This window comes from Anser brachyrhynchus (genome assembly GCF_964034855.1).
Source record: "Anser brachyrhynchus genome assembly, chromosome: 6".
Taxonomy (NCBI): Eukaryota; Metazoa; Chordata; class Aves; order Anseriformes; family Anatidae; genus Anser; species Anser brachyrhynchus.
Genome location: NC_137700.1, coordinates 45,231,177 through 45,251,796, shown reverse-complemented (window position 1 = coordinate 45,251,796; position 20,620 = coordinate 45,231,177). Strand labels below are relative to the sequence as shown.

Here is a 20,620-nt window from a genome sequence, read left to right as displayed (position 1 = left end):
GGAGGAGACGCGACCGGGACGGCGACCCGAGCTGGCCGCGAAGGGGTGTCCGGAACTGGGAAGGACGGCCGGGGGGCGGCTGCTGCTCAGGAACCGGCCGGGCAACCGGACACACGTGCGGCGAGCAATTGCAGCGTGCGGCGGTAGCTTTGCGTGCGCGTACACGTTGTTGTCGTTACTTTCTCTTAATTTGCTGTCCTATTAAACTGTCTTTATCTCAACCCGCACGCTTTACCCACCCCACCCCACCCCCGCATCTCCCGCCTTTCCCGGAGCGGGGGGCACTGAGGCAGCGAGGAAACGGCTGCGCGGCGCTGAGCTGTGCGGCAGGTTGAAGCTCGGCAGCCGGAGAGGCTCCCGCTGCCCCGGCATCGCGGCCAGACCCCATCGCCTTCCCCTCCCCCGACAGCTGAAGCTGTTATGTGTTATGTAGCCCCGCTACATAACCTGCTCCCGTAAAGCTGGCAAGCGCCGTGTGCTCGGGGTGCACGCTACTCCGTGCCCGGGGCGGCACCGACCACCAACTTCGTTGCGGCACCGCGCCTCGGCGCCCCGACCCGGCCGCTGCCGCCCATAGCGCCGGCAAGCCCTGCACGGCACCTCCGCCCTGGGTTCCTCCGAGCCAATCACGGAGCGTTTCCGCCCTGAGTTAAGGCTAGCCGTGAAGCCACTTCCGCCCTGGGTTCCCAGCCAATCATGGAATGCTCCTGCCCTCACTGACGGCTCGCTCGGACACCACATCCGCCCTCACGGTCCAGCCAATCACGGAGCCGTTTTGGCCCTCGGTGAGGGCACGCCCTGACGTCACTTCCGCCCCCGGTTCCCTCCCACGTAACGGGTCTCAAGGCAGTTTGTTCCCTTTCAACAATAACAGAGCGCGGCTGTGCTTCAGAACGATTGCATTTCTTGAAATCTATAGGAAGCAGTCCGTGAAATATGATCTCGGAACCTCGCCTTTTAAGCATCAGAGGGAAACGTGCTATCTGTATATGCTCCTTAGAAGCTAAACTGTCAGTCTGCAATTGTTTTACTTTTACTGCAATTCCGGACCGCACTCGGAGCGCTGACTCAATGCCGTGTGCGCTGTCTCCAGCTAGCTGTCAGGCACACACTGCTCCATGGAGAAGTCAATTTTCCTCTGTAATTGCTTACCCAAACCAGTATGAGACGCAATAGGAAACTACGGAGGAAGCAACCCCTCCTCTGCACTCAAGAGTCCGTCCTGCCATCAGCTACAGCATGGGACGGAAACCGTATTATTCAGATGCGGAGGTATCAAAGATGATCCTCTGAAGTCGCATCGGAGAACCTGAGGCTGGGGGCTGGCAGGAAGAAAAGTAACTAACAAGACACACCATCCTAAGTCCGTAAAAAAAAAAAAAATAGAAAAAAAGGAAAAAATAGAAAAAGGTCAGGGGGTGGGGGTGGGAAGCCAGTAAGAATCAGCCTGATAAAAGGTTTACAAATGAGATGAAGAAGAAGAGGAGAAGGGGAGAGATTGTCTATGCAAGGCAAGAGACCCAGGAGGCAAAGGCTGAAGTCTAGGAAGGCAGACTAGGATTTGATGAGGAAACATACTGGCTTTCTATGAAGAACAGAGCTAGCAGCAAGGAAGTAATAATGGCAGACGAGGGAGACTAGTGCCTTTTCCTTTCACGTGAACATACTCCCTTCACTAGAGCATACTCCCCTTCAGTATGAAACAAGGACCAACACTCACAAAATTCAGTTATAAAATAGGAAGCTGCCCTTTGGCAGTCTCTTTCTAAGTGCCCATACCCATCACTTGCTCCTCAAACACTTGCTCATATGTTAGAGAAATGCTCAATCAGTCTTGCTAAAAATACTAGCAGTGAGAGCCTAGACTCATCGCTCCACAAGCGAGTGAAAGCTATCATTCTGCCTCGGTGCAAACATGCAGTATCAGTATGGGACAGACCACTCACAGCCCAGATCTTCTACTTTCTGTGCTAATTTTTTTTAGCATATATTCTTAACAGTTGCGATTTGTTATTAGCAATCTATATCAAACATTTGATGTTTAATGGTAGCCTGCAACTCAGCTGCGTTCGGCATGGACAGGGAAGTGCTCATTGGTAGGAACCTCATAAATTGCAAGTTCAGCAGGGAACCTACGTTATAAGACACGTGCAGAAACCGCAGCACCTGAACGTAAGCTAACTCCTTCTCTACGCTGGGTATCAAAAACCAACCCTGCATAACTCTCGACATTGCAGAAGCAAGTCCCAAGAATGTGCCTGTAGGAAAAAAAAATTGGTATGGCAACAGAATTCATTTCAGAAGAGTCTTTTGAGGCAAGACTTCTTACAGCCTTCCAGTAACTCACCAACAGAAATACACTTTTGTTATCAAAGATCTCTCTGCATTACAGTTTGTGACGTGCCAGTTTCACACATTTTCTAACCCAAGACCAGCTTCTCGATGCACCACTCGAACACAAAAGAACGGATTTAGTCTATGCTGCCTGAACTGTACTTTCCTCAGTCAGAAGGTAACATGGTTCGTTCTGGAAAGCATCATTTTTAAGTAACAACCTTCCCCACAGGGGCCAAACATTACGTTAACCAGCCCAGGAGATACTCATGCTATTTCATACATGATGATAACAGGGAAGATACTTGCTATATTCAATTTCTAAAGCGAGCCTCCTTTGGCAAAAGAAAACGCTATTTATTTATTTATTTTGATTTTTATTTTTTTTTTTAAACAATGCTGTGGGTTGCTGTTTTCAAAGGCCTCTCTGTCTTCTCTGATGAAGACATCTCTCATGTAATTATGGAAGCTGCAGCTGTTTCCACTGACAAGCTCTCTAAGTCCTGGGCTCACTAACCTGTGACAGCCATAATATCCAATTGCAGGTGACAGAATATTCTAGTTCTGCTCATTTCCTTTGAGGCCCAGAAAAGCTCATGACAACAGGAGTACCATGGAAGGACCCATAATATTACCTTTATTTTCAGCTTCTTCTAAGTCCTTTTTGTTTGCCAAGAGAATTTCTTCTCTCTGATCAGGTAATAAGTCAGCAAGACGACAATCAATCTCCGCTCTCTGAAAGAGAAAAGTTTCTGAACTGCATCCTTATATGAAGTCCATGGTGTTTGACATCTGGCTCACTTCAGCTCATTTCTGCTGACACATCTTCTCACTGTCTTGACTCCCTGAGTGCTTGGAGCCAGCTGATTTTTTCCAGGACCCATTTGTGTTATAAACCTGTATTTTAAGACTTGCCACGTGTTCCCAACCTTAAAGAGCGAGCACATACTGTTCTCTCACCTGCTCAGGCTGCAGAGCTGCCAGGGTCCTGCCACCAGCTCGAGACCTTTCACCCTGCTGCTCTGCTGGAGGGCCTGCCAAAACAAACAAACAAACAAACAAAACACAACCACAAGACATGCAGACAAAGGTTACAGCCCATGTGGGAGGAAACAAACGCTAACCTTTCATCTTCCAACTCCTTACTCAAAGCAGGAAAACAGGTACGGTCCTAATAGACATATCAAAGAAATTCACTGTATGCCAGAACAGGAAAATCTGTATCAGATACCAAAATGCTGCCACGGTCCCCGAGCACAGCCCTTTTCAAGGCATCACGGAGATTCAGCAAGATCATCCAGGTCATAGGGGACAAACAAGCTTGTATCAAAGCTGCACACGGCTCGTATCAAAAAGACTTGACAAAGAGCAAAAGAATACAAGGACGGCTAAATCTCAGGGCGTAGGAGAAAACTGAAAACAGGGAGGCATCCTTTGAAAAAGTTTAATTAGACAACTAACGAAAAGAGAAAACATTGCAAAACAACACGGGAATGTACAAACAGCACTGGAAGCCAAAAGCGGCCTGAGTAACAGCTTGCAGAATAGCTGCTCTCTCCACGCCTCTCCCTGTGCACACTGAAGGGTTCCTACGGAAGAAAGGTTTTCTTCTTGGCATGGATATCAAAGAACCTGTCTCAAACTGAAATGATACAGAACAAGTTTTGAAACAGAAGCAGAAAGTAACAACTCAAAAGGCTCACGCAGCATTTCACTAAGGAGTTCTCAAGTAGCTCACGGAGAAGCTACGTTTTCATTTTTAACTCTCTTGAAATTGTCTGTAGGACAGATGACTTGAAATGTGACTAATAGGCCTGGACTTCTATTTCAGAAGCGTCCTACAGAAATTGCCAGAGCGGGAATTCCCACGTTAAGGAAAATAACAGGAGGTAAGAAAAGAACTAGCGGACACTTGATTAAGAAGACTTAATTAAGGAGTGTTAAAACAGCTTTTTAAAGCGAGGTCATACTTTATAAAGTAGAATGTATTTTCGTGTTCTTTGAAAAAAAGTGACACACGCGAGGAGATAAGAGTTCATTTTAAAAAGTTACCTGAATATTTAAAGTGTGTTTTGGAAGACAGAAGACAAAGAAAGAATGGGAGTAACCACGTTCCATGGTAGAGGAAGGGTCGCAGTAAGATTTCACCTTTACTTTTGCCGTTCACCATATTTGTAATTGTCTGAGACGTGGGGTTACAAGATGAAAAGCTTTATAGCTGATACAAATTTATTGCAGTAGGACAAAGTGAAAAGCGCCGATATCGCACTTTTTCCCAGAAAGGAACTTCTCGGAAAAGGAGCTAAGTTTCCTGGTGGACACCAACTTGAACACGAAACCGCAATGTGCCTTTGCTGCAAAAGCAGCTGAGGGTATCCTGGGTGGCATTAGGCAAAGTATTGCCAGCAGGTCAAGAAAGGCGATCCTCCCCCTCTGCTCAGGAACGGTGAGGCCGCACCTGGAGTGCTGGGCCTGGGCCTCCCAGTACAAGAGAGACCTGGACACACTGCAAAGAGTCCAACGGAGGGCCACGAGGATGGTAAGGGACTGAAGCACCTTTCCTGTGAGGACAGGCTGGGAGAGCTGGGACTGTTAGGCCTGGAGAAGAGGAGACTTGGAGGGGATCTCATCGATGGCTGTAAATACACGAAGGGAGGGTGGAAAGAAGACAAAGGCAGACTTTTCTAACTGGTACCAAAGGAACAAAAAAAGAGGCAACAGACACAGGCCGAAACATAGGATGTTCCCCTCCTGTGGTTTCCTGAGCATCAGTAAATACTTTTTCGCTGTGAGGGTGACTGAGCACTAGCATAGGCTGCCCAGGGAGGTCGTGGAGTCACAGTCTTTGTGAGGTTTCAAAACCTGTTTGGACGTGGTCCTGGAAAACCAGATCTGGGTGGCTCTGCTTGAGCAGGGGTGTTGGACCAGGTGACCTATGGAGGTCCTTCCAACCTCAACCAACCTGTGATTCCTTTGCAGCCGTTATGCAACCAAATAGCAAGTACAATTCAAAGCAGATAAACGTGAAGAAATGCAGAGGCAAAAGGGGAAATCAGGCCTCGGTACTGCACATAATCCTATGAAAACATCACCTCAATGCTCATCAGCGTCGAAGAGCAACTTACACGTTTAAGCTTTTGGAAAAGGCCAAGGAAAGGCAAGAAGAAACATCACCAGTCCAATCAAAACTCAAAGTTAGCCTTGCTATCTCATAAACTGAAGGTTCATTTGCATCTTGGATGCTACACAGAATTTTATTTTTGCCTATCTTAAAAAGGTCACAGTAGAATAAAAACAGTTTCAGCCAAGAGAAACAGGGATCGCCAAACTTTTGGAACAGTTTCTGTAGAAAAGGACTAAGAAAAAACCTTTTTCATGTGACAAAGAGACGATGAGGGAAAAGACGATGTCTCATATCATAGAAGTTGAACAGAGATCGATCACCCATGTTCTCTTTCCATACAGAAGGCAGGGGCATCAAAAGCTAGCAGGAAGCAAACTTCAACGCTCCTCCTGCCCACACACACGCACAAAATAAAGGAAGCAGTTCTCCACATAGTGCTAGCTCCAGAGTTTACGCACAATACCTAGTTAAGGCTCGTGACTGTTGTGACCCACGGATGCTAAGTGTTTACATGGGTTCCAAGGATATGGCCGATTTTTACAAGAAACACATTAAGCGTTTTTATACTCAAAGGCATTGGCTTGTCTTAAAGTGCAAGTCACAAGTATCGCTCTATACTCGTTCCATTCTGCTAAGATCACCGATCTTTGGTCTGACTTTCTGCGGCCCTTGTTACATTGTCACAGCAACACAGAGGCAGGAAAACATTCCTACATACGGTAACAAAAGACTGAGTCATTAAAAGAACTTACGACAAAAACCCAAACTACACACTATCTTAGTTCAGCCGTACATTCTATATGCACGCTTTCACCCTGAAATCTTCAATAATAGATGATAACCTCTAAGACTAAAAGCAATACAAATTCTACCTAGTTCTTTGAATGCAAGTCTGATGCAGCAAGTCATCAGCTGGAAGGAACCCAAGCAGAGGATTCAAGATGTTCTATTCCAACATTAAAAATTACCTTTCAAAAGCCGTTTGTCAAGCAGAGCGTAGTTTCCCATCTGTTGAACAGGCAGGCCTAGCCAAATTTCGACCCTAAACTTTCAGGAAATCTCTACAGCTCCCAATGTACATGTTACTTCCGTACTCACCTGCAGGTTTTACCTCTGAAAAAAAAGTTCCAACTTTCTTCCCTTCCACAATATCTGTGATGACATGACCCGAGATCTTTGGGTGGGTTCCATTTGCAATCACTACAGAGGTGCCTCCTTGGAGGGCCCACAGAGCTGCTTTCACCTGCAATGAAGGATAGAGCCAGTTCCCGAAAATGCACTTGTTATTTGAATCCCCATGCTCAACAAGAATTCTTGCTCCACTTTGATCACTTACGTTGGAAAAGACCCTTCAGACCATTGAGTCCAACCATCGACCTAATTCTACCACTAAACCATATCCCTAAGTGCTACATCCACATGTCTCTTAAATATTTTTAAGGATGGGGACTCTACCACTTCCTCAGGCAGCCTGTTCTAACGTCTAACCACCCCTTCCATGAAGAAATGCTTCCTGATAGCCAACCTAAACCTCCCTCGGCACAACTTGAGGCCATTCCCTCACACCCTATCACTTGTCACTTGACAAAAGAGACTGACACCTTGCTACAACCTCCTTTCAGTAGCTGTAGAGATCAATGTGGCCTCCCCACTGCCTTCTTCTCTCCAGACTCAAATCCCAGCTCCCTTAGCTGTTCCTCACGTCGTTTTCTAGTTCCTTCGCCAGCTTTGCTGCTCTTCTCTGAGTGTATTCCCAGAAACTCAGTACCTTTACTGTAGTGAGATGTACTGGGTCTGGCTGGGATGGAGTTAACTTTCCCTGCAGCAGCCCATACAGTGCTGTGCTCTGCGCTTGTAGCTAGAACAGCACCGGTATCGCACCAGCGTCGTGTCTGCTGCTGAGCAATACCGGCACAGCATCAGGACTCCCTCTAACACCTCCCAGAGCTAGCAAGCTGGGGGCGGGCAAAAGGCAAGGAAGGAACATCACCAGGGCAGCTGACCTAAACCAACCAAAGGGATATTCCATACCCTATGATGTCACACTCAGCAATAAAAGGTGGAAAAAAGAAAAAGAAGGGAGGGGTGGGCTCCAAGAGAGACCTGGACACACTGCAAAGAGTCCAACGGAGGGCCACGAGGATGGTAAGGGACTGAAGCACCTTTCCTATGAGGACAGGCTGGGAGAGCTGGGACCATTCGGCCTGGAGAAGAGGAGGCTTGGAGGGGATCTCATCGATGTCTGTAAATACACGAAGGGAGGGTGGAAAGAAGACAAAGCCAGACTTTTCTAACTGGTACCCAAGGAACAAAAAAGGAGGCAACAGACACAGGCCGAAACATAGGATGTTCCCCTCCTGTGGTTTCCTGAGCATCAGTAAATACTTTTTCGCTGTGTGTTTTTCACTATGTTCTGAGTTGAGCGATACTTCTGTTTACCTAACATGTAAACCCCAAACTCTACCGCCAAACTTCCCAGAAGTTCTATGCGAACAAACATGTCACAGATTAAAGCGCACAAGTGAAGAGTACCTGAACTCTTCCTTTACAGCTTGGGAAGGAAAGGACACTTCTTTCCATAAAAAAGATACCACATCAAATGAATAAGCTGTGAGGAAATGGGAGCGGTGTTTTCGTTTGTTTTTTTATTTTTATTTTTTACAGATTGTTTGAACTATCATTTTTGTTATTTTTTTTTCCTGAGGCAGTCATTTCAACTAGAATCAACCATGAAATCCATCTGAAACAGATGGAAGAAACTGTGGTTATGAAAAGCCAACCTCCTTCCTTCTCGGGGCCTACAATATGGACCAAAGTCCAGAAGCCACCGAAGGAAACACGTCTGGAGATGATAAAAAGTGTACGTGATTTTGTTGATGTCCTGGTGTGAAACTGTACCTACTACCTTCCTCTTTCCAGAAAAGTACCTTCAACATCAACAGGTGACAGACTTCACGGCAGCACAGCTCACAAGACTAGACCGGTATCAACCACACGTCTGGGAGACAGAAAAGCTAGCAAGCTCCAGGTATCTGGAAAGCAATATCCAGGACATGTAAAGTACCCATAAATCACTGAAAGACAGAATCCACTGCCAGAAGAAGCAAACGATTGTAGAATAGCGTTCGGCTTATATGCAGGGAAAGACTATGTATTTAGAATCAGGAGTGTTACTCATGACTATATACAATTCCAAGGAGCTAGCAGAAGTACCGTAGCGTCCACACAGGGCATGCCTTCCAATCCTTTTACCGGCTTTGTTGCCCTCCTCTGTACGCTTTCAGGGATCTTAATGTTCTTTTTATATTGTAGAGCCCAGAATCGCACACAATATTGAAGGAGAGGCTTCGCCAACGCTAAATACAGTGGGAGAATCACCTCTTTTGACCAGCTGGCTACGCTGTGTTTAATATATCCCAAAATGCTAGACGATAACCCGTGCTTCTGAATCCTTTAGCTATCTTCCCAGGGCCCTGAAATTTATTTTGATTGAACACAGACTTCTTGCTGCAACTTTGTTGGTACCCACGTGAAAGAGCAGGAGTAGAGAATAATCTGAAGGCTGAACTAAGCTCGTAAGCTCGCTAGCAATGTCCCTGATCCAAGACCCAGGCAGGTAGAAAAGCTCTCGATAAAGATGGTCTGGTCTGCAGATGGGAGCCTCTGTTCCCTTCAGAAGGCAGTCACCTGTGACTATAACCTGGCACTATTTCTTCACAACGCTGGCCTTGATCTCTCGATCACTCTACAATTCCACGAAAGGAATTGCCTCCCAAGTCGTTCTTGACTGACCACAACTAGCGTTCCGGAAAGCCCTGCAAGCACTTGTTCATTATTTCTAGGATAATTCTTAAAGCTGAAGCGGGACAAAGTTTTGTCCACAAAGGCCTTCGGGGAGACTTCTGAAAGGAAAACCAGGCCAAACCAAAAAACTAGGAACAGCAAGCAGCGTGTACGTCGGTTTTGCTAACAGAGTAACACTAACGTACTAGAAATTTCCACGTTCTTTGCCCTCTACCTTGAAAGTGTCACCCAATTCTGTCAGTGTTCACCATCAGCTTTTTTTTTTTTTTTTTTAAATTTTCACATGGACATCTGAGAAAAACATTTCGAGTCCCCGTCATCGAGGGAGAAGAGGAGAGGAAAAAAAAGGAAAAAAAGAGGGGGGTGGGGAAGAAGCACAGCCATTCCTTTCCTCAGTAATGTTAGCAAAAAGCTCAGGCACTCGGCAACAACGGAATCGTAGCATATCCTGAGTTGGAAGGGACCACTGAGGATCATCGTTAAGGATCACCGAGTCAAACAACGCGCTTTGAAAGACAAAACACAGAAGAACCTGCACGTTATTTAATCTCAGCTGTAGAGTCACGTGTATTTGTACCCGCTCATTTCTTCACCTGCCAGTTTATTGTGCTACAGACGTTACAGAACACACAAACTCCAAGGTTACTACTACCTTTTGTAACCGATGCGACCTTTGGTAGGACTAGCCGTCTAAGAGAGCCACCAAAATCCCCTTCACGCCTGGATTTCACCCGGAGGTCGCTACGACTTACCCGGACAGCTGGGACAGACGGGCTGCTCTTTCTCCTGGGAAACCTGCGACTGCAGCACGCCAGCTGCAGCTTTCCTCCCTTCAGCTGCTGCGCCACCTTCGCTCGGCGACAAACCCCGCAGGGGTCCCAGCGGCGGGGAGCTGCTTCTGCCCTGCTGAGCCGCAGGGAAAGGAGAGAGCCGGCCGTCAGCACGCGGGGGGAGGAAAACCTCCGAGGCGCAGCCCGACGATCGAGCGCAGCGAGGACCCGCGCCCGGCCGCCGCAGCCCCCACCCCTCCCGGCCCGACGCTCCGGGGAAGCGCCCCCGAAGGCTCTCGCTCGCCTCACCGCCGGCAGCCGCGCTCGCAGCCAGCGGCAACCTGCGCCTCCCGGCGCGCACGGCCCGGCCCCGGCCCCGGCTCGGGGAAAGACCGGCCGCGCACCACAGAACTACAGCTCCCAGCATGCCGCGGGACGGAGCAGTCCATCCGACCCAGAGGGGAGTCGGCCAAGCGCACGCAACCGCCCCCCCCCCCGCGCACTCTCTGCGCCCGCCCGCCCCCCCCCCCCCCCCCCCCCCGCGCCGCTTCGCCCCCCTCTCCCCCAGCCCTCCGAAGCCCCGCGCAGTGCAGACCCCGCCGCACGCCCGGTCCGCTCCGGCGCGGCGCCGCCCCCGCCCCGCACAAGGGCCGTTTCCGCAGAAGCCGCCGACCGCGTGGCGCCCCAACCGCCCGCCGCCTCGCCCCCTCCCGGCCCGGCCCGGCGCGGCACCGACCACCAACCTCGTTGCGACACCGCGCCGCGGCGGCCCGGCCCGGCCCGACAGCTTCCGCCCATAGTGCCGGCAAGCCCTGCACGGCACCTCCGCCCTGGGTTCCTCCGAGCCAATCACGGAGCGTTTCCGCCCTGAGTTAAGGCTAGCCGTGACGCCACTTCCGCCCTCACGGTCCAGCCAATCACGACGCCGCTTCCCTGTGGGAAGGCGACCCTGAGGCTGCCCCTGTGCTGCCTTTTTTTTTATTATTTATTTATTTTTTTTAAAGAAGGCGCGGGTGTTCTTGGTCCTCCCTCGTCAAGTATATCTGCGAGAAACATCTCAATTTTCTTGACACACGATCTTCTCTGAGGCTATTTTATTCGCGGTTGCAGTGGCGGGCGTCCTGCCAATCAGGAGCGCATTGCAGTAAGCACAGCATCAACTTTTATTCCCTATTCCCCGACACCTGATCCCCTCCCCTGTTTCCTCATTGGCCGAGTACTGCAGGTTCACAAGCTACTCGACGCTCCTCTATACCATGTATGTACAATTTTACTTCTTTTTCAACCCTTTAATTTCTCCCTTCTTATTTCCTCTTTTTTTTTTCCCCTTTCTTATGTTTCAGGAACCTGTGATCTTTGTTTTACCGTGCCCACGCCGCTCAGCCTGTTTTTCCTCAAGCTTCTGCCTTATTTCGGAACAGTGAGGCTGCCTACTGTCCGCTTACCCATGCAGCGTTTCTCCTCATTATGACTGCACAACTACCTCGGAATACAGAAAATTAGTTCTCTACTGCAAAAACACAACTTAATTTCTCACAGTTCCCTCCTCTTCTTTCCTTACTCCTACTGTTGTTTTTGCACCTCTTCACGTACCGCGCTCTTGAGTTTCTCCAACGTTAAGGCACAATAGTCTTCTTCGGATGTCACGGGGGATGGTAGGCGTACAACGCCATTATTTTTACAATACCAACAAATAGTTGTTTGAGCCAATTCTGTTCAGGTAACCACGAAGTTAGTTTCTCCCAAATGTTTCTAAATGCCCAGCAACTGTCATCTTGAGGTTCTCTATGTAGGATCTTTCCCCCCACGCCCCCCCAGTATACTTTTTTTCCCCCCCAAATATCAGTCAAATTCGTCCCATTTGATCTACATCTGTACAGCAACTAGCATTAATTACAGTGCACGCTCCTCCTTATGAGGTTATTAATGAATCGAATACTATTTGATTCTACAGTCCTATTTTTGCAAACTTATCAAACTTACTTTCTAGTTCTTCAGTTATAGCGGAGATATTTACAATCGCTTTTTCTAATTCACCCACCCCTCACCGAGGTAAAAACCACCCTGCAAAGCTGTGAAATACTAGAGAATTTTACTAGAGAATTGTCTGGAGTCCGCTTAATCCTGCGTGTGGTCTCAAGGGGGCTTTGGCTTTGTGGGTCTTCAATAATAGTTACATTTGGAATTATTGCCTCCAGGGTGCAAGCTCCCTTCCATCCCAGGGGCAACACCTTCCTGGCTTTATTGCCACGTAGCCAGTACCACCTCTCGCCATTTGGGACAGGCCATCCAGTTGCAGGATTCTCACGTTGCATCTGGCGTGTGCTATGTATATTAGCGCTCCTGTGGCTACCATATTTGGTGCAGCGTGGATTATTCCCTGCGTGGATAGTGCCACACCCAGGGTCAGTACTATCGCCCCCTGAGTTTCTATCAATGTTGTTTAAAAGGCACCTTCGATAACGCGGTATATTGTAGCCAGGATTACGTGCAGGGAGTGTGAGAAACACTCCGTAGCCAGTAGCTTAGGCTCAGGCGAGGATCTCAGTGAAGTAGTAATTTATTCGCGATCGCAATGGCACGCGTCCCACAAGCAGGAGCGCGCCTACTAGTCACACAGTACGGTTTATGTACTTTCTTTCTCGACGACCGGGACCCTCCCCTGTTTCCCCATTGACTGGGTATTCCGGGTTCGCAACCTATCCGACGCTTCACAGACACTACGTGGCCTTCAGTTGCTGGCCTGTTCAATTTCAAATTTCTTTTGACTTTTTTACTGTTTGAAGTGGTAATGTTTCTTCACTGATCTGACTTGACACCGTGATTTTCACCTAGCTGCTCTGAGGAGTCCGGTTGTCTGCATTTTACAAGGTTGTCCGTTAAGCTTTCTTATCACTGCGAGCCTATCTCAACACCGCATTCCTTCCCTCTAAACAACGTAACTCTGCAAAAACAACATTTTTATTCCCACAATTTCCCCCTTTTCTTCTTTATAAATTGTTGATTTTTGCAAAACTTTTCTCTGCGGTGTAATTTGGTAGATCTCTTCCTCTTCTTCACCTTCTTTGCTTTCCATCCCCTCTAATATCATCACCTTTCGTGAGTAAGGTGGTGGCTCCATGGTCATTTGTTTCAATTAACCACTGTACTAGTCCTTTTACACAGGGGATAATGCAACAACCAATGGCCGTCAAAACTCCTGCTACTACGATCAAGGATGCAGATACGGACTCTAGGATCCCTTTCTATTTACCAAACCAAGATTCTGAACATCCTGTGATGGAAGTGCCTGTTCCTAATCATTCTGCCAATTCACTGGCAAGGGTGGTAAGCCCTTGCAACGCTCTAGTTACTGTGCCATCTGGGGCAGTATTGTTGGGTATAAAAGTGCAACAATGGTTGCTCAGTATCACACACACACACACACCTCCTTTCTCCGCGATCAACATATCTAATGCTATTCTGTTTTCCCAAGCCATTTTGCTGGTGGCATCTAGTTGTTCAGCGATTTCTCTTATCGCATCCCTTGTATGATTTATGAATATCTGCTGACTATAATAAATACTCTTATTGATTGTTACCCACCAGAACAGCGACTCAAACCCTGCAGCAATTTGATTCCTGGCTTTCTGTTCATCGGGAACTCCTCTAGGCACCCCAACAGAATCTATGTACACTCTATCATCAGATGATATTCCTAAGCCTCTTTTACTTCTTCTGGGTATTTGTGATGTTTCTCTTTCAAATGCCAGGGTGAAGGGTATAGCTAATTGAACAAGTGCAAAAATGCCTCCGCAGTTAGATGGTAGGGTGGACCATAAGATCTTCCCTCCGCAGTACCACCACAGATCTGCCCTGGGGATCTCAAGTCTTGAGCAGTTTCCCATCAGGTCCTTGGTAGCATTCAAGGTCCTCGTGCACAAGGCAAATTCTCCCAGATGCCGGGTAGCATTCACACCCTGCCGTGAGAGGCAAGCTGTATGATTACCTGTAGCTGTAGAGAATGCAGGAGGAACCCTGATACTGCTATCACGCAAGGAAGGGAAGAGCAAAGAGAGAGACTTACAGGCCTCATTGCCCCAGGCAGTCTTTTCTTGGTACAATGCAATCATACATCGCATCCCCTGGGAATCCCTGGTCCACCCCAATGGGCAGGGCACTATATGGGCAATCAGTCGTCCCGAGGCACAAGCATAGCAAGTGCTACGGTTGAGACTGTGGACAGCATATTTGACCCATTCTATCCAGGCATTCACATCCCCATACCCTGTTTCAATCTCAAATGTTTGAACTGCCACATTTCAAAGAGAGCCTCCTGTTTTCTCTCCTGTTTTCTCCTTGAGTTTCTCCCTTTCTCTGATGGCAATAGAGGATCGTTTCCATACAGCTGTTCTCAATCTGGCTGTTGGGTCTCTCCCAGTTACTTGTTCTCTCTGCTCAGTTGTCATTGGGCATTTAAATCTCCACAAGCTAACACCTCACAAGCATCAAACATGACAGATTGTGGTACATAACCCTCTGTCACATTCACCCCTATTTTGACGGGGTATCCTGTCTTACTATTATCTGGTCATGCCTTTTCCAAGTTGCCAATTGACCAAGGCCTTCTCTGAGGACTACAATCACTAGAAACAAAATTAATAGTTGATTTTTCCCGGTCATTATTTTTAACCCTTAGGTTTCCAAATAATTACCAATACAAAGAGTAAGATATATGTACCCTACTACTAGAACAAAAACCCCTTGGGAGCACTTTGATTCGCTATAGGCCAGTCCTTTCTCTCAATCACAAGTCACACTCATTAGTTACCTGTGAAAATAAAAGGTTAGTTTACAACTGTAAGCTTTTATCCTGCTCACAGTCCACTACGAGATTTTTCTCTTCGATTTCAACTTCCAACAAGTCTTCTGTAGGAACAGCTTCCCAGGTACTAGGGTCGACGGATGCCTTCACTCGAGTATAGTGAGTCCAGCCTTTTTCTGCAGTTCTTACGGCTGTTTCAGTGGTTAGTAGTACTTGGAATAGTCCTTCCCATTCAGGCCGGAGTTTTGATACTTTCCAGGTCCGAATCAGGACCCAATTTCCTGGTTGATGGTGGAGAATGGGGAATTCCAAAGGTGGGGTTTGAGCCAACAACCCACGGATCCTGAGAGATGACAAAGAAGAGGACAACCCCAGAATACAGTTCTTAGGAAACTTCTCTCTTGTTTCGAAGTGTGGTATCTCATCCCTTCTGCCCAGATAGGGGAATCCGAACAGCATCTCATACGGTGAAATTCCTATATCCTTTCTTGGTGCTGTTTGAACCTGGAGGAGTGCTAAAGGTAATCATTCTACCCAAGGAAGTTGGGCTTCTAACACTGATTTAGTTAATTGCTTCTTTAACATCTGGTTCATTCGCTCTACCTTCCCAGAAGAGGAGGGGTGCCAGGGGGTGTGAAAATTCCATTCAGTCTTTAAGGCCTGCATTAACCCTTGCAGTACTCGTGAAGCGAGATGACTTCCGTGACCTGAATCAATGTTTTCAACTATCCCATATCTAGGGACTATTTGCTCCGGTGATACCTTAGCCATCGTGTTCACAGTGGCAGATACCGAGGGGAAAGCTTACACCCATCCGGTCAACTAGGACAAACAAGTACTTTAGTCTCCCTACTTTAGGTAACTCGGTAAAGTCTACCTGTATAGTTTGGAAAGGTCAAATCCCTGGCTCCCGTCCCCCTCTAGATGGGTTACGGATGACCTTTTTATTTACCTTTTGACATACGGTACATCCTCTGCGTATTTGCTTCGCTACAGTGTATACTCCTACACAGACATACTTTCTTAGCACAACATCACACATTGCTTGCACCTCCCAATGACTCTCTTGATGTAAAACAGTTAATATTTGCCTCATTGGTGCTTTATTCAGCATTTCTCTCCCATCAGGGAGTATCCATTTTCCCTCAGACTTCGTGGTGCCTGATTCCTTAAAAAAAAAAAAAAATTAATCTCTCTCTTAAAACTTTTTAATTCTTTCTTAGTTTTCAACAATTCCCTGAATCCTCTCTGGATTTATTCTTTGTTTTCCCTCAGACATTAGATGCCTTAAATACCTGACTTCTCCTTCTACATATTGTAGTTTCTTTTTCAATACTCCCGAGCCGAATAGCTTGTCGAATAGCTTGTCAGTAGCTTCCTTCACAACTCTTTTCTCCTGTCCTGACAATAAATGATCATCTACATATTTGTAACAGTAATACCTCCTCAGGAGGTTGTAATTGCTCCAAAATCTGTTCTAGAACTTGCCCAAATAAATTGGTGGCCCTGTAAACCCCTGAGGTAAAACTGTCCATCTGTATTTTTGCTTCCGCCCCCATTTCAGGGTCTTTCCAGTCAGAGGTGAATAGATCTTTGCTCTCAGGCCCTGAGAGCACTCCATTAATAACACTGTTATTCCAGTCTAACAATTTGCTATTTGAATGCCCAATTTCATCATCAAATCCCTTCCCAACAAGTTAGTCCCTGCCTTTGGTACACACAGTAATTGCCCAGTAATCATTTTATCCCCTACTCTCAGCCTGGTATCCCCCAAAAGTGGGGCTGTTATCCCAGCCCCTTCTACCCCCATCACTTTTAGGGTTTCATTAGTTAATTTAATCCCTGATACTTTACAAGCCAGTAATGATCTAGCTGCCTCAGTGTATTGGGTTCACATACCAAGGTTTGGGGGGGGGAGAGGGGGGGTGGAGCAGGCTGCCCCCCCCCCCCCCCCAATACTTGGGAAACTGACCAAACACCACAGCAAATATACCAAAACTTCTAGACTGTTACTTAGATAATGCCTTCATCCTCTTTCCCTACTCATTCAACTTCCAACAGCTCTGTCAAACACTACGTACCCCACCTTTAACACCTTCAATAACCCTTTTTAACACTTCTATCTTTCTCCAGCCTGTACTTTCCCATTTTCCTTCTCTCCTCCTTCTTCCACTCCGGATATTCCTATTTGAAATGGCCAGCCTAGCCACACTTCAAAGCCTGTCTTTCCTTGCCTGCTATTCCTTCATCTCTCTTCCTCTCCTTTCCATCCTGGCCCTGACTCCCCCTGATGATTTTCTTCCTCTTTCTCCAACCCTCTGCCTCACTACCTGCTACGCTGTCAATACCATTAGTTTCGCTCTCTGCTTTTCCTTCTCATCTCCCCTCCCGATATACACCTCCAGGGCCTCCCGCAGGAGGGCCCCCCCCAGTGACTGTTCACTACATCCCCCCATCTTCTGGAGCTTTTTCTGTGTATCTTGCCAGGCTTTAATCACAAAATGAACTTTCAAGAGACCTTGGGATACCAGGTCCTTGGGATTCATCCACGAGTACTTTCCCATTCTGACCCCAAATCTCTCATATGATTTCTGTGTTGTGCATTATTATTATTCCAGCCAGGATCAGCAAGGATCCTACTAGTTGTTACCTCACAAAGAAGGACGTACCGATCTCTACTTGGAAACGCATCAGTCCATAGACTCTGACCCACCTAAAGACCCCTGCAACTGACTGAAGCAAAAACAAAGCACTTACCCCAAACTGCAGCCCAGGCAGAATGAGCTCTCTGATGGGATGCCTGTGACTCAATTACCGTTAGGCCCTGCCTGGAACCCAAAGCCAATCACCTGGGAAAGGGGAGGGGCAAAGCACAAGAAAGTAGAAAGCAGAAAGAGAGCAGGAGGAGCAGCAGCTGTTTTTCTTTTCCTTTATTTTTTTCTAGCTTATCTGAACAGCATGCAGAGTGCAGACCAGAGAACTGGCGTCTCTCTAGAAGCAACAATACCAATGCTTTTGCTTCATCTTTGAATATTGAAATGACAATATGAGAAAGCAAGTTACTGAAGCTAACTGCTAACTAGCTCAACCTTTCTTCTACACAGGAAGAAAAATCTAGCAGCATAACAGATTACACCCCAAAACCAAAATCAATGTAGTAACATCACTCGCAGGAAAAAATGTAGTAAATGATGTAGTAACATCACTCGCAGCCCCGAGGCGCCTGCAGTACCCACTGTTCGCCAGCAGGTGGCGGCAGAGGGCGCCAGGGGCGCCACCGCGCATGCGCGGCCCGAGGCGCCTGCAGTACCCAATTTTCGCCAGCAGGCGGCGGCAGAGGGCGCCAGGGGCGCCACCGCGCATGCGCGGCCCCGAGGCGCCTGCAGTACCCACTTTTCGCCACCAGGCGGCGGCAGAGGGCGCCAGGGGGGCGCCACCGCGCTTGCGCGGCTCCGGGCTGCCTGCAGTACCCACCTTTCGCCACCAGGCGGCGGCAGAGGGCGCCAGCGCGCATGCGCGGTCCCGAGGCGCCTGCAGTACCCATTTTTCGCCACCAGGTGGCGCAGAGGGCCCCAGGGGGCGCCACAGCGTCTGCGCTGACCCAAGGCGCCTGCGCTGACCCAAGGCGCCTGCAGTACCGGATTTTCACCAGCATGTGGCGGAAGAGGGCATTCAAAGGCGCCACCGCTCATGCGTGGCCCCTCGCCGCCTGCAGTACCCGCTTCTCGCCGGCAGGATGCGTCCTGAGGGCAGCAGGGACAGCTTCCCAGACCATTTTCCCAGAGAAAGCACAAAGGGAAACAGCAGAAATTTGCACCCCGCGCCGCCTCAGGGAGGAAGTGTCTGCCTTGAGCAACGTGCTGCTCACGGCTGGGAAGCTGAGCGGCGGCAAGCTGAAACAGTACATTTTTTTATCAGGACAAAAAAGGCAGGGAGATAATAACAACGAGCCCAACACGGGCAAGAGGATGCTCAGAGCCCAATGACCACAACTCCCGGCTTGCTGGGGGAATGGTGCTCCTGGCGGCTTGACACTGCAGACACCACAGCGCCAGCCCCAGGCTTCCCCACCTGCAGCCCAGCACCCGCGGACCTGTGCCTGCCACCCCGTGCCATCCCCGCCTGGGCTTTCCCTGCCCCAGCCGCCAATGCCCCGGGACCCGGCCTCCACAACACCATCCCCTGCCCTGTGGGTCCTGCCGGGAACCCCCAGCCCCCTCCCCACTTGCGCCTCTGCAAGCAGCCCCCACCCCACAGAGCAGTCCCCCCAGCCCGGGGAGCAAAGACAGCAGCGAGCTGTCCCCCCACCCGGCAGGGCTGGCCCCGCACTCCGAGGGGTCATCAACATCCAGCGGCCGGTGGACACGGGACCACCCCCCCCCCTCCACACCCACCCCGCTACAGAACCTGCACCCCCACACAGACGGCGACAGCCACTTCCCCCCATGGCAACCACCAAAGCGGGCACGGGCCGGAAAGCAAACTTTATTAAACTGCTGTGCAGGACTCCCGGGAGGGGGGCTGCGGTGGGGCTCCCTGCCCGGTCGTTCTCCCCTTCCCCTGGCGGGCAAGGCAAAGAGCGGCGTCCGTCTGTCCGTCCGTCCGTCCCTGCGTGGGGAGCGGATGCTGGAAGTGGGCTTCTCACTGTCGCTGCTTTGGGCAGTTGGCAGAGTAATTGCCTTAAGTAACAAGGCAAGTTAAACTCATATTCACATTTTAAAGAAAGCGTACAGCATCGAAGAAGCTTTCAGGGTGGAGGGCAGCTGTGCTACCTAAGCGTTCCCTAGGCCTCCAACTTTACGTGCTATCACACTAGGGGAACTTGGTGTGCTGACTCTAAGGAAGGGGACAGAGCGTAAAGCGGAGTGGAAACACCACAGATAGGCTCTGCGACCAGATGGGGACCAGATGCTCTTGTGCACACTGAGACCGATAAGCTGCACGTTTGCTACCCTGAGCCAACGACCTGTCATGTTTTTAACAAAACACTGCACTCCAGGGAACTTTTGCTCATTCTAGTATCATCATAATACCAAAACACACCTCCATCCCAAAAGCTCCGTGTCTCCAAGGTGCGACCACCCCTCACTGAGGGCGTGCTCTGAGTTTCTCAGACCCCTGTACCTTTAAACGAAAGCAAGAAAACTTTACACCAATCATAACCAAGGTATGCCTTACTAGAGTCACTCAAGCCCCACCTAAAGGAGAGAAAATAAATGTAAACTGTCTTAAGTGAAAGGGGGTGTTAGGGAAGATACCATCACGAAGGATACCTTTCTGACTTCCAGGATCAGTCGACGGGCTGAGCCTCTCTTCCCCCCGCACTGGGACGCCGTGGGGTAATATTTGAACGCTTGGTTGTACCAGGTGTCTCCTCGGAAACTTAGAAATCTCTAGAGCCTTTGTGCCTTTTAATGCGTTAACAGCCAGGACGAGTACCTGTGTATTCCATGCGTGCTCGCTTGCTTTCGCGGACAGTGAATTTATCACCGGCGATCCAAAGAACCTGTGTCCTTGTTGCTGTAATAAATTGCTGTTCATTGCATTGTTCCTAGCCGTGACAGTTCTCATTGAACGCGACTAGAGCGAGGGTGTGCTACGTTATTGGTGAATCCGTGACCGTGATAGTTCAGTACCCCGAATCCGACCAGACCCGTAACAATTAGTCAGCTACGCCCCTTAACGCGACAGTATTTCATAGGGAAAAACATTAAGCCTAAGATTTCCCATGCCTAAGGCCCTGGGGGTCAGGCAGAGAAGGAACCCGAGACTCTTAGCCATGCG

At 48.8% G+C, this 20,620-nt stretch overlaps 1 protein-coding gene across 37 annotated transcripts in view; it reads right to left on the bottom strand.

The window, feature by feature from the left end:
- Window positions 1-19,301: 19,301 nt before the first annotated feature.
- The window catches only part of ALDH18A1 (aldehyde dehydrogenase 18 family member A1), a 45,486-nt gene continuing 44,167 nt past the window's right edge, over window positions 19,302-20,620 (bottom strand). For 17 of the 37 annotated variants that reach the window (XM_080597674.1, XM_080597645.1, XM_080597677.1 and 14 more), the window contains 3 exons: window positions 20,110-20,356; window positions 19,880-19,960; window positions 19,302-19,515 (listed from right to left, as the gene is read on the bottom strand). The gene's annotated coding sequence lies outside the window, so the exon portion shown is untranslated. Of the gene's footprint in view, window positions 19,539-19,879; window positions 19,961-20,109; window positions 20,357-20,620 lie in introns of all 37 variants that reach the window. The other 20 variants (XM_080597678.1, XM_080597656.1, XM_080597663.1 and 17 more) reach the window with 13 other exon arrangements.